This window comes from Equus caballus, chromosome 17 (genome assembly GCF_041296265.1).
Source record: "Equus caballus isolate H_3958 breed thoroughbred chromosome 17, TB-T2T, whole genome shotgun sequence".
Taxonomy (NCBI): Eukaryota; Metazoa; Chordata; class Mammalia; order Perissodactyla; family Equidae; genus Equus; species Equus caballus.
In genome coordinates this window covers 14,304,502-14,318,425 of record NC_091700.1, presented here as the reverse complement: position 1 = coordinate 14,318,425, position 13,924 = coordinate 14,304,502, and the positions used below count along the sequence as shown (strand labels likewise).

Here is a 13,924-nt window from a genome sequence, read left to right as displayed (position 1 = left end):
TGCAAGTCTTCTCTCCAGCCAAGAAATAGTTTATCTGTTGGGCCTTCAGTCTTAGAAATAAATCAAATCCTAAAACCTAAGTGTCCATTGATGGATGAATGGATAAAGAAAGTATAGTACACACACACACACACACAGAAAGATGTTTTACTCAGCCTTAGAAAAGTAAATCTTTCCATTTAGGATAACATGGATGGATTTGAGTGCATTATACAAAGTCAAAATAAGTCACACAGAGAAAGACACATTCCATATAATCTTAGTTAATTGTGCAAACTAAAAAGGAAAAAAAAGCTCATATTTACAGAGAACAGACTGGTGGCTGCTAGAAGTGGGTATGGGGAGTGAGTAAAATGAGTGAAGGGAGTCAAAACGTACAAACTTCCAGTTATAAATAAATAAATTCTGGTGATGTAATGCAGAGCACTGTAACTCTATAGTTAATAATACTGTATTGTATATTTGAAAGTTGTTAAGAGAAAAGATCTTAAAAATTTTCATCAGAAGAAAAACAAATTGCAGTTCTCATTGGAAGAGAAACTAATTGTGATTAGGTATGGTGATGGGTGTTAACTAAACTTATGGTGATCATTTGCAATATATACATATATCAAATTATTGTGATGTACACCTGAAACTAATGCAATGGCATTTCTTAATTATACCTCAATAAAAATAAATAAAATTTAAAAAGAAATAAATCAAACTTTAGAGAAAAAGTTATGTTTCCTTTCTATTTTAACTTGCTTTGATTGTTTTAAAGTTGAGTATATCTTCATGTTTATATATTTATTTGCGTTTATTCTTTCTATATTTTTGGTTTACATACTTGGATCATTTATCATCTTCAGTATTTCAATTCTCATTGATTTTAAAGAAGCTTTTATTTGTTTACATTTTATACTTTCGATATTTAATGTGTTCTAAATATTTTTAGTCTTACATAGTTTTCTCCATATTGTTTGACTTATGGGTGTTTAATGTACTGGATTGGTTCAATTTTATTCTCCATTATATTACTTTATTTTTGGTCTGTCTGGTTTCCGCTCAGCAGATTAATCTAATTTTACTTCTAGATGTCTACTGCTATTTTATGTCTTTCCTCCTAGTTCATTTTATTATAGTGATTCACATTAAGATAAAAATTTAAAATTATTTTGCTTCCCACTAATAACGAATTGTCCAACCACCATTTATTTCAGAATCCTTTCTTTCATCATTGGTTTTGATTCAATTTCATAACATAATAGCTTCTTATTTTACTGGATTTGTGTTTCATTATTCTGCTGTGTTGACATAGCTATTTAAATTTAAGCCAACTTCACAATGTTTCAATAAGAACAGCCTTATTATATATTTTATTAGAGAGCAGACCAAGTCATCCCCCTTAACCCTTCTTTTCAAAAATCATCTTGCCCTATTATTGTTGTTGAAAACACAGCTAAATTGCCTTTCTAATATCCATTCTCACCTTTTTACCAATAGCAGAACACTGATCAGATAGATGTGGAAATATACTCAGGTTAACATACCAATATAGGAGCAATCACGTGTCTTGGTTTACTATCGTTACTATTGCCAACGGATTACCACAAATCTAGTGGCTTAAAAGAACACAAATGTATTATCTTACAGTGCTGGAGATCATAAATTCAAAACGGATCTCACTTAGATAAAATTAAGATGTCTTATAGGGCTGCATCCCTTTCTAGAGGCTCTAAGGCGTAACATCCTTTCTTGTCTTTTCCATGTTCTAGAGACTACCCACATTCCTTATCCCATGGCCTCTTCCTGCATCTTCAATTCCACTAAAGGCTGATTCTTTCTCATGTCTCATCACTTTGACTCTTATTTCTGCATCCTTCCACACTCAAAGACTCTTGTGATTACAATGGGCTCATCCAGATAACCCAGGATAATTTTTCTCTTTTAAGGTTAAGTGATTGGCAACCTTAATTCCTTTTAAAACTTTAATTCTTTTTTATATAACTTAACACTTTTACAGGTTCTGAAGATTAGGATGTAGCCATTTTGGGGAGGCCATTATTCTGCCTAACCCACCAAGTGATGAAATTTTGCCTAAATATAGGTAAACTGATATTTGTTTATGAGGCTTCTAGAAAAACACATATTTTTCTAATTAAAAAAAATTAGATTTTCAAAGTGGTGAAATAGGAGTTTTCTAATAACTTTTTCCCAAAGAGCATCAGTTTTGACAATCATCTACAGTGGAGAGTACCTTCACAGAAGTCCAGGGGTCCAACAGAGGAACTAAAGACAAAAGTTGGAACAAAAAACATTTGATATTGTACACATTGAACAGGCTAAGAGGAACAACTACACTTTACCCACGTGACCCTCTCTTTCAAGGCAGCACATTCAGTGTCAGAAAAGAACTTCTTGGCTAAGAGTTATTCCCATGGTGGAATGTGAGAGTATGTGAGCGAGCATCTGGATTCCCAAGTTGGATGGAATGTTGCCAGGGAGATTCACTTCATTCTCAACCCACCCAGAAAACTGAGGTGTGCTGCACAACTTAGGAGTGAAAAGCATCTGAGAGGACAGCACCAAGGGCTCTAAAATTGCATCTAAGAGATGTGGATCCTACTAATCACTCTACAGATTTCATGATGATGAGCCATTTGGATAGTCTCACCTGCAGATACCCCTAACCAGCCATGGGAACCTCTAACACTTTGTATGCCTCATCCCCATACCCCACAAGTCCATGGCTGACTCCCTGTGTACATTCCCAAGGATGACCAGCATGAGACTTTGTGAATGGTAGTGAGAATGCACAGAAAGCCAGACAGATAGTGGTTTTTGGAGAAAGCACACAAACCTGAGCATTTAACACCACCCAAGGGAAGGTAAGTGAGAGTCTGACAGTACCTGGCCTGGCTTTGCAGATTTGAAAGACATAATCTTAATCGAAGCTGAATAACATTCTTCTCAAGTGTACATGGATTATTATCCAGGATAGATTGTATCATAGGTAACAAAAGAAGTCTCAGAATATTTAAAAAGTTTGAAATCATACCAAGTATCTTTTTCTATCACAATGCTATGAAACTAGAAATGGAAACAAGGGGAAAACTGGAAAATTTAAAATTAAGTGTTAGTTAAAGAATGCTTCATGAACAGCCAATGGGCAAAAAATAAATCAAGAGAAAGAAAAAATACATCTTGAAACAAGTGAAAATGAAAACACAATACATCAAAATTTCTGGGTTTCAGCAAAAAGTAATATAAACTATCAGAGGGAGATTATATGAATAAATGCCTGCAATTGAAAAAAACATCTCAAATTAACAACTTAACTTTACACCTGAAAGATGGAGAAAAAGAAAAAAAAAAAACTGTGACTGAAATTCAGAGAAAGAAGGAAATAAAGGAAGCAAAGATAAGAGCACAAATAAAAGACAAAGGCCACAGAAACAATTGAAAAGGTCAATAAAATTAAGAGCTATTTTTTGAAAAGATAAAAAAATGACAAACTTTAAGCTAGACTACTGAAAAAAACTTATATATGAAAGAGGAAACAGTAAAACTGCTACCACAGAAATACAAAGGGTCATAAGAGACTACTATGACAAATTCTATGCCAACAAATTTGATAACCTAGAGGAAATGGATGACTTCCTAGAAATATGTAGCTTACCAAGGTTAAATTATGAAGAAATAGAAAATCTGAGCAGATCAATATCAAGTAGAAAGAATGAATCACTAATCACAAACCTCTCAACAAAGAAAAGCCTAGGATGTGATGACTTCACTGGTGAATTCAACCAAACATTTAAAGAAGCATTAAGGCCAATCCATCTCAAACTCTTCCAAACAATTCAAGAGGACAGAACTCTCCCAAACTCATTTTGCTCATACCAAAGCCACATAAGGGCACTACAAGAAAAGAAAGCTATAAAACAATATCCTGATGACCATAGCTGGAAAAGATCTCAACGAAATACTAGCAAACTGAATTCAAAAGTAAATTAGAAGTATCATACACTATAATAGATTTGGATTTGTCTGTAGAATGCAAGGATGGTTCTACAATCACATATCAATAAATGTGACATACCATATTAGCAGAAAAAAAGAGAAAAATCAAATAATCATCTCAATACATGCATAAAGAAACAATTGACACAATTTAACATTCTTTCATGATAAAAACTCTCAAGGAATTAGGTATAGAAGGAATGTATCTCAACCTTGTTAAAGGTCATATATGACAAGCACACAGCTAACATTGTACTCAATGGTGAAGAGCTGAAAACTATTCTTGTAAGATCAGGAATAAGACACTCTTTCCACTTTTATCTAACATCATACTGGAAGTCGTAACCAGTGCAATTAGGTAAGAAAAAGAAATATAGACACCTATGTCAGAAAGTGAAAAATAAAATGGCCTCTATGGGTATATATATAATCTTTTATAGAGAAAAAATGAAGGCTCCAACAAAAAACCATTAGAATTATTAAAGCAATTCAGTAGAGTTGCAGAATATAAAATCAATATACAAAACTCAATTCAGTTTCTATAAACTAACAGTTAACTCTTGAGAAGAGAAAATTAAGTAAAAAATCCCAATTACAATAGCATCGGGGGCAGGCTCCATGGCCAAGTGGTTAAGTCCGTGTGCTCCGCTGTGGCGGCCCAGGGTTCAGATCCTGGGCATGGACATGGCACCACTCCTCAGGCTACGTTGAGACGGTGTCCCACATCCCACAAGTAGAAGGACCTGCAACTAAGATATACAACTGTGTATGGGGGGGGTTTGGGGAGATAAAGCAGAAAAAAAGAAAAGGTTGGCAACAGTTGTTAGCCCAGGTGCCAATCTTTAAAAAAAACAAAAAGACAATAGCATCAAGTACAATAAAATACATAGGCATAAGTTTAACAAAGGAGGGGAAAGAGTTGTACACTGAAAACTGAAAGATATTGACTCAATAGATTGAAGAAGCCACAAACAAAAGATCAGATATTCCATGTATATGGGTTAGAAGAATTAATATTATTAAAATGTCCACACTACCCAAATCAGTCTACAAATTTAATGCAATTAATGTAAAAATTCCACCGCCATGTTCACATCAAAAGAAAAAGAAATCCTAAAATGCATTTAAAATCACATACCACCTCTAATACCCAAAGAAATCTTGAGAAAGAACAAATCTGGAGGCATACAGTTCCAGGTATCAAACTATATTTCAAAGCTATAGTTATCAACAGTATGGTGCTGGCATTTAAACAAATACACCACCAGAACAGAACGAAGAGTCCAGATATTAATTCATGCATATACTGTCAACTAATCTTTGACAATGGTGCCAAGAACATACAATGGGAAATAGATAGTCTTGCCATTAAATGGGGCAAGGAAAACTGGATATCCATATAAAAAAGAGGAGAAAGTGAACCTTCATCTTACACCATTTGCAAAAATATTTCAAACTTTATTAAAGGTTTAAATATAAAACCCCAAACCATAAACCTCCTAAAAGAAGAGAGAGGAAACTTCCTTGACATTGATTTTGGTGGTAATTTGTGGATACGAGACAAAAAGCACAGGCACCAAAAAAAAAAAAAAAAAAAACAAGTCATATCATATCAAACTAAAAACTTTCTGCACAGCAAAGGAAACAACCAGTAAAATGAGAAGGCAGCCAATAAAATGAGACAATTTTCGCAAACTTTATATATATAAGAGGTTAATATAAAAAAAATTAGAAACGTATACAACTTAACAAAAGAATAGATAATCCAATTAAAAATAGACCAATTACCTGATAATTGTACAGTCCCCTACAGACTTTTGCAACAAGTAGTGAGACAATTTAGATAAGATTCCAAGCTCAGCTCATTGTGCATGAAAAGATCAAACTTGTCTCTTAGAATTACCAAATGTTTTGTAAAGGAAGGACTAGACAAAATCTTTTAACTTGTGTCAAAAGAATGAAATTCCTAACAATGTATACCTGAATATATGCAATGTTATAAATGATTATGACCTCAATAAAATAATTTATTAAAAAACAGGAAATTTCTAATTAATTTTTCAAAAGAGTTATGAATCCAAGGCTTATTGTACCCATGGTTTTAAAGCAAAGAAACACAGCTCTATCCCTTGTTAAAGAAGGAATAGCAATTTTCTGGAGATATCAGGAGCTGCGTTCCCATCACAAGTCAATGCTTTTGAAACCTGCAGGACCTGGTCAAGATAGATTCCTCAGTTTTAGATTTGGAGAAAACTACAACTCTGAAATGTGAAAAAGTTTCATTAGACCTCTGGAATCCAGACGAGTCAATAGAGAAGGACTAATAAAAGTTGGATACATGTGACTTCTAAGCTGGTCTCTTGGGAACAATGAATCAGCAGGAAAAATTTACTTTCTGTCCAGACAATTTCCTGTGAGGAAACGACATGCTCAGGCATGGGAGTAACAATGGGAAATGTGTCTAATGAGTGGAAATAGGGAGCAGATACAGCAAATACATGGAGCTGTAAATATCTCAAATGCTGCAGTCCCTCAGTATGTTCAACCTTGAGCTGGAGAAGACATGGATTTCGCATCTAGATTCTTAAGTCTGGCTCAGGGACTAATGCTTCACTCCTTCCTGCTCTGTTGTCTGGAGACAGATCTTCAGTCTCCATCATCAACCATCAAGGGAGAAATTTGGACTTTCACATTGAGGCCTTTCTCCCAGACAGCCCATCCAGGTGAGTACAAAAGCACAATAGATACTAAAGGAGAAAGTCAGAAAGGATGATAGTGAAGAAAATTTACCTGAGGTCAACTGGAAGCTTAACCAGCCTAAGCCAGAGCTCAGAGGTCTCCATGGTTGTTTGCTTGATTGAATAATTAATATAACATGTTATTAAAAAAGTGTCTGTTGGATTGAGAGATACAAGGATTAATGTTGATGATTAAGCAATGAGAATGAAAGTCTAGCTGGGTGAGACTCAAGAAGGAATGAGTGACAGTAAACTTGAAAACTTCAGAGGACGTTTGCAGTTAACGGGAGGAAAAAAATAGAGTATTAAGTGAGAAGGTGTTTGCAGTGAAGTGAGGACACTTTATTTATTTGTAATTTTCATAGTGGGGTGTATTGAACGTGTTATGTGTTCATTAGATAGAACAAGACCAGTGGAAGCAACTATTACCTTGCAACTGCAGTTCTTGACACACATATTTTATGGAATCTTCTCTCATGTTGGATATTCACTTGAAATAAATTTCATTTCATATATAATCAGGAATATGCAAAAGGTCATTACTTTGCAATTATTTCACTACCTGGGAGGCTGAATGTATTTTTGGGTTTATTAGCCATTTACTTTGTCTGCTGCAAGTTGCCTGTGCAAATTCATTGCTTTGCATACAGAGGTGGGACTGTTTTATTCTTGTTTTTGATTGCATTCTTACAAACAAATTACAATTTTTTAAAACCAAGTTTGCTCTTTGCCATTTAATTCTTGTATGTATGGATAGATGTATTTGTTGGGTTATGTGAGAGTTTATAAATTTTCAAATGGTCAAATCTATGAGTTGGTCATATTTTGTTCCCTTGTCCATCACTTTTTAAACATAGAACGTTCTTGTGCATCCTTAGTAGTAATACATTGTCTTTTATATGCGATGCTGTCTTATTTCACATCTGTTTTTCTCTCTACAACTATCTTTTACATTTTGTCATTAGATTTGTTTTTAAAAATAACAGTCACCTGGGGACAGCCCCGTGGCAGAATGGTTCAGTTCAAGTGCTCTGCTTCAGTGGCCCAGGGTTTGGTAGGACCCTAGCATTGCAGGGACCTAACATCGCTCATCAAGCCATGCTGAGGCAGCATCCCCACATAGCAGAACTAGAGGGGCCTACAACTACAATATACAGCTATGTGCTGGGGGCTTTGTGGAGAAGAATAGAAAAAAGAAGATGTGCCAATCTTCAAAAAAAAGAAAATAGCAATCATCTTCTGCCATCTTGTGAAACACATTCTGTTTTCAACTAAAGTTTTCATCAATGTTTTTTATAAGGATGTCTGAGTCTATTTATGTTCATACAGGATGAAATTATAATTGTAGATACTATTTTTACACTACTTTTTAGAAACTATCTTTTCCATTTTTTTGTTTTTTGTCTATTTCATTTAGATTTAGAGACCTATGTTAATGTGATGAAATTATTGTAATTTTGTTTTCTTTCAGAAGTTCACCTTTTTTATTCAATTTCATTTGACAAATTCACTGTTAACCTAATTTTCATTTCTCTGTTATTATTTTTATTTTATAAATGTTTATTTTACGAAAAATTTGTTTCTATATAAATGTACACCTTTAAGAAACCACAAAAGTAAACAAAGCAGGGAGATGCCTGCTCATCTGCATCTTTCATTTGAATAAGAGAGCAGAGCACAATGAAGTAAACACGTGTATGACATCATGTCCTCAGGGATAAATCAAATGAATAAAGGAGAAGGTTTTTGTTGTATGTGTAGGATTTCATACAGCATATTGTGTGGATACGCTTGCATGTTGGATAAGATTAGAGTGTGTCCAGGACGTTTGTCACAACCAAAAGCTCAACAGTAACAAAGAAAAGATGCTACAAAGAAACATGAGAATAGGACCAGCCTCACCCACTGTTGGACCATTTAAAAGCAAGTGTGGTCAAATACATAGAAATAAATATGGAATAAAAATCAGATCAAGGGCCTGATGTGGATACTGTAATGGAGCAAGTAGAGGAATAAAAGCACAGTTAGTGTGCAGTCCCTTGAATGGAAGGAAACGTCAATAAAGACACTGGCTGCCTGTTCTCTCTGGATCTGGCTCTTCTGTTGGGCTTTTTGTTCAGCGTGCTTTTTCCTCATTAGCAGGAACTTGCCTTGTATGAAAACTATTCTTGTATTTACTTCAGTGGATAAGAAACCTTTTTGGCAAAATCCCAGAGTAAACATGGATTTTACATGTGATCCATCATGCATGGAACATGTAAGGCACAGGCATAATTTGCTATGTATGATGCACTCTGCTATTTTCTATTGAGCCTTATCTATCCTATTTTATTTTATTCTTACAAACCATAGTCTCACCCGATAAATGGTCCCTATCTCAGAATATGGAAAACATTTCTCTCTTATGTCCTCCATTCCTATGCTAGGATTTGTCTACTTCTGTTCTTTCTAACATCATCAGCAATTGCAGTAGGAACACTTCTCATTTCTTCATGCAGTATATATTTACTCAGCTACTATTCTCAACTAAACTATATCTGGGGTTAAAGGGTGAGGGGAAGGTATAATATTACTACATGCCTCAAGGTGTGCACAGTCTAGCAGCAAAAACGATGTGGAATTAAGTTGAAATTACACAATGATAGCCTCTCCATTATAAATATAAATAAATTATCATAAGAAGCAGTGTCCTTTTTATGTGAGAATGTTAAAACAAAAAAGATTCCTGAAGGAGATGACTCCAGGAATTCTGAAATAAGAGATGGAGTTATGAAAATAGAGAGGGGGTGAAAATTTTCAAATAGAGCAATGGGTGAGACTCCACACAGAGAGAAGCAGAGGCATAATGGCTCTGAGCCTTGAGGCTGTGGCATTGGTGAAACTGTGACTCCTGTTCAACTTTTACAAGATTAATGTGGGTGAGGGTGAAGTTGGTGGGTTGGTTAGAGGAGTCAAGCCTAGTGTTTGAATCTATGGAATTTTGGGTTTACTGTTCAGGAAGAAGTCACTGAAAGGAAGTTTAAGCTGGGGAGTTGGCTTATCAGCTTTGTATATAGAAAAATTGCTCTGAGTAAAAGTAAATATTGGCTAGAGTAAAAGTAAATACTTGTGATAGATGGAAAAAAATGACAGGGAACTGAAATAAAGCAGTGGAATTGGGGACCAAGAGGTGAAGAAGCAGTGGAAACATTGGAGAGGTAGAAGAAAAAAATCATCCAATTATCATCACCAGTGATAACCACTCATTACCAACAGGGAAGAGCTGTGGTAAACTTTTTACATATATTGGATAAACCTGTCAACTACTTTAGGAGGATGGCCACCACTATCTCCACTATTTAGATGAGGAATTTAACATTTAGGATGATTCCATTGGTTCTCTAAATTCAAACAACTACTATGTGTACATCCAATATTCAAAATCTGAGTTTCTGATTCCAGAAGCTTTGCATTTTATATCACTTAGAAAAGTCTGTTACCAAATTGTCTTTAAAAACCCCCACTTTTGTTGTGCTTCCTATTTCCTTTGTGAATTGTATATTTACTTCCTCTGCTCATTTTTCTAGTGGGATGTTCAACTGATCAGATGTCTTGATAATGTAAGGATATCACTCCTTTCTCTTTTAGATACATTGCTTTTTGCTGCTTTGTTAGTTATTCTGGGCATCAAGAGGTGATAACTTGGGTTGGAACGCTGCTGGAGCCAAGGAAACATTCTCCTCATCATGATCTCAGGGACCACCTGAGCTGATTAGATCATTTTTTTCCCCCAAAATGTCCTTTTCTTTCCTCTCTCTGTTTTTTGAACTGACTTTTTATGTTTCTTTAAATTCAGGACACACAATTGTCATATTATAACAAAGCCACTTGTTTACATGTCCATGAGATGCTTACCAACTAGAATTTGGGTACTATTTCTACATTTTTCAGGGAAAAGATAATCTGGTGTTGACAGAATGCATTGTATCATCATTTTCCTAATTATTGTGGCCGGGGTGAGAGGAGCCTGGTGGTAACATGACCACAGGAAGACACAGTGTGTGCATGTGTGTGTTGTGGGGAATGCATAGTTCTCAGAGCAGGGATACCTGAGCTCATATATTCCCACACAACCTTTAAAATACTGGTGCCAGAATATTAAACAACAAATAAAAATAAGGATCCATTTCTATACAGAAGATTCCCTGGAAACAAAATAATAAACTGAGATTAACGACATGTGATTGAGGGCCTCCACCTCTTTCCTCAACATCCTCTGACACCATCTCTCATCTAATTCCTTGTTGATCGTTTTCCTTGTGACACTGGATTCCGTATGAGCATTGATTGTTCTGAAACAAACATCTTTCAGGGAGTTTACTCTTGCTGTTCCCTCTGATGGACACAGATCTCCCAGATAAACTTTTTCCTCCTTCTTTCTCTTCCTTGAGGTCTCCCTTCAGATATTTGCTGCTCTACCTGAACATCTAGTAAAAAGTAACACCCCCTTTCACTCTCTCCTTTATACCTGATTTTTTCTTGATAGCACATTACCATCTGATAATTTATATATATATATATATATACATATTTTTGTTTTTTTGAGGAAGAATTAGCTCTTAGCTAACATTTGTCACCAACTCTCCTCTCTTTTGTTGAGCAAGACTGGCCCTGAGCTAACATCCATGCCCATCTTCCTCCACTTTATAAATGGGACGCCACCACAGCATGGCTTGACAAGCAGTGCTTTGGTCTGCACCTGGGATCCAAACTGGCAAACCCCCGGCCGCTGAAGCAGAACATGTCAACTTAACCATTGTGCCACTGGGCTGGCCCCAATTTATATAATTTTTTGTTTGCATATATGCTTTCTCCATTGTCAAACCGTTGAAATTATTGTTTCTCAGCACCCTGTGCTCTTTTCCTAGAAGTTGCTCAGCCTCCAATATGTGACAGAATTTCTCATTAAAAGTATAGAATACATGACCTCCTGGAAAAAACCCAGAGTGCAACAGGAATTTCTATTCAGAGACAGCACTGGGGGTCTCCCACAGGAGGCAAGTTCCATACAGAAATTATAGGTATTGACGTTTTGAATGCAATATGTAAATTGTAGAATTTCAACTGTTTGCAATGCCAATTTTTGAGAAAATTAGTCATGTTTTGTTTTCTTTTCTGGTAGTCAACTCCACTGCATGGAATCAAGGAATGATACACCAATTTCAGAATTTCTTCTTCTGGGATTGTCAAAGGAACCAGAACTGCAGCCCCTCATATTTGGGTTTTTCCTTTCCATGTACCTGATCACTGTGTTTGGGAACCTGCTCACCATCCTGGCTGTCAGCCTAGACTCCCACCTCCACACACCCATGTACTTCTTCCTCTCTTACCTGTCATTTGTAGACATCTGTTTTACTTCTACAACCATCCCAAAGATGATGCATAATATCCACATACAGAGCAAAGTCATAATCTATGAGGGCTGCATCACCCAGATAAACTTTTTCCTACTCTTTGCTGGATTGCACAACTTTCTCCTTGCTGTGATGGCTTATGACCACTTTGTGGCCATCTGCCACCCTCTGCACTACATAGTTGTCATGAAACCCTGGTAATCTGGAATGCTTGTTCTGGTATCTTGGATGATGAGTGCCTTGAATTCCTTGTTACAAAGCTTCATGGTGCTGTGGTTGTCCTTCTGTACAGAGTTGGAAGTCACCCACTTTTTCTGTGAAATCAATCAGGTGGTCCAACTTGCCTGTTCTGACACCTTTCTTAATGACATGGTGATGCATTTTGCATCTGGGCTGTTGGGTGGCGTTTCCCTTACTGGGATTCTTTACTCATACTCTAAGATAGTTTCCTCCGTACGAGGAATCTCATCAGCTCAGGGAAAGTATAAAGCATTTTCCACCTGTGCATCTCACATCTCAGTTGTTTCTTTATTTTATTGTACAATCCTAGGACTGTACCTTAGCTCTGCTGCTACCCACAGCTCATATTCAAGCACAGTAGCCTCAGTGATGTACACTGTTGTCACACCCATGCTGAACCCCTTTGTCTATAGCCTGAGAAACAAAGACATCAAGAGGGCTCTGAAAAGAATCATCGGCTTGTCATTTATATAAGGAATGATTGTCCTGGGGCAGAAGAAATTCCCATGATTGCAGGACTCAAATCATCAGAGGTAGAAATTGCTATTCTTTGATCAGATTGTAGAAGTAGAGCTTACTCCTTCTATTTATTTCCTGGAATTTCCATTTATTTGAATTCAACTTCAATTTAAATAACTCACTTTATTAGGCTTCTACTCTGATATATAGACAGTTTTTCCCCTTGTCTATTCCCATGCATTCTAAAAGTTTTTCCAATCTTGAATCAGAAATATTTGAATTTTTTGTATCTTACATGGACAATTTAGATTTATTAAAATTAATTTCTTCTCAAATGACATATATCATGTAAAGTAATTTTTGCTAGTTTTCCTGAAGGAATAATCATGAGTTGTATTACTCTTAAGAAAAAAAATATGTATACTTGGTACCTAAATCCATTTATATAATTTTGTTTTAAGGAAAAATATGAAACCACTGGTTTTCACTTTGCCATTCTTTTTACATCATTACCTTAACTACCCTTCTTGATAATGTTGAGTTTACCAATGTTCCATTTGATCTCAGTCTATTGATGCTGATGCTATTGGCTAGCAATGCCTAAGGCTCTCACCTGGGCTCATATTACTTATGGAAAACCCCCACAGACATTTCCAAAACAGAGCTTATGCTATGGCTGGACCGGCCTTTGTGGTTCTTATTATAATTGCAAGATGCATCTCATGAATAAAAAATGGCAAACTTTCAAAAAATAAGATTTATTACTCACAGATCCTGGAGAGTACATGACATTCCCAAGGACCATGCAGGGATGTCTAAAGGCAAGATAGAAGGAGAGAGAGAGTGCATGTCAACTGGGGGCTCTGCCTCTGTTGGAGTACACAGGCAGGGTGGCTAGGGTTTTGCATGTTCACTCTTTACTAGGGGTTTTAAAACATAATAGTGGAGCCTCTTTAATAAATTGTGTTAGGTAAACTAGACAGCCACATGCAAAAGAATGAAAGTAGACCACTATCTTATACCTCACACAAAAATTAACTAAAAATGGATTAAAGACTAGAATGTAAAACATGAAACCATAAAATTCCTAGA

General features: G+C 35.9%; 1 pseudogene; it reads left to right on the top strand.

The window, feature by feature from the left end:
* Window positions 1-11,914: 11,914 nt before the first annotated feature.
* Window positions 11,915-13,007, top strand: LOC138918437 (olfactory receptor 7A17-like; annotated as a pseudogene).
* The last annotated feature ends 917 nt before the right edge of the window (window positions 13,008-13,924 follow it).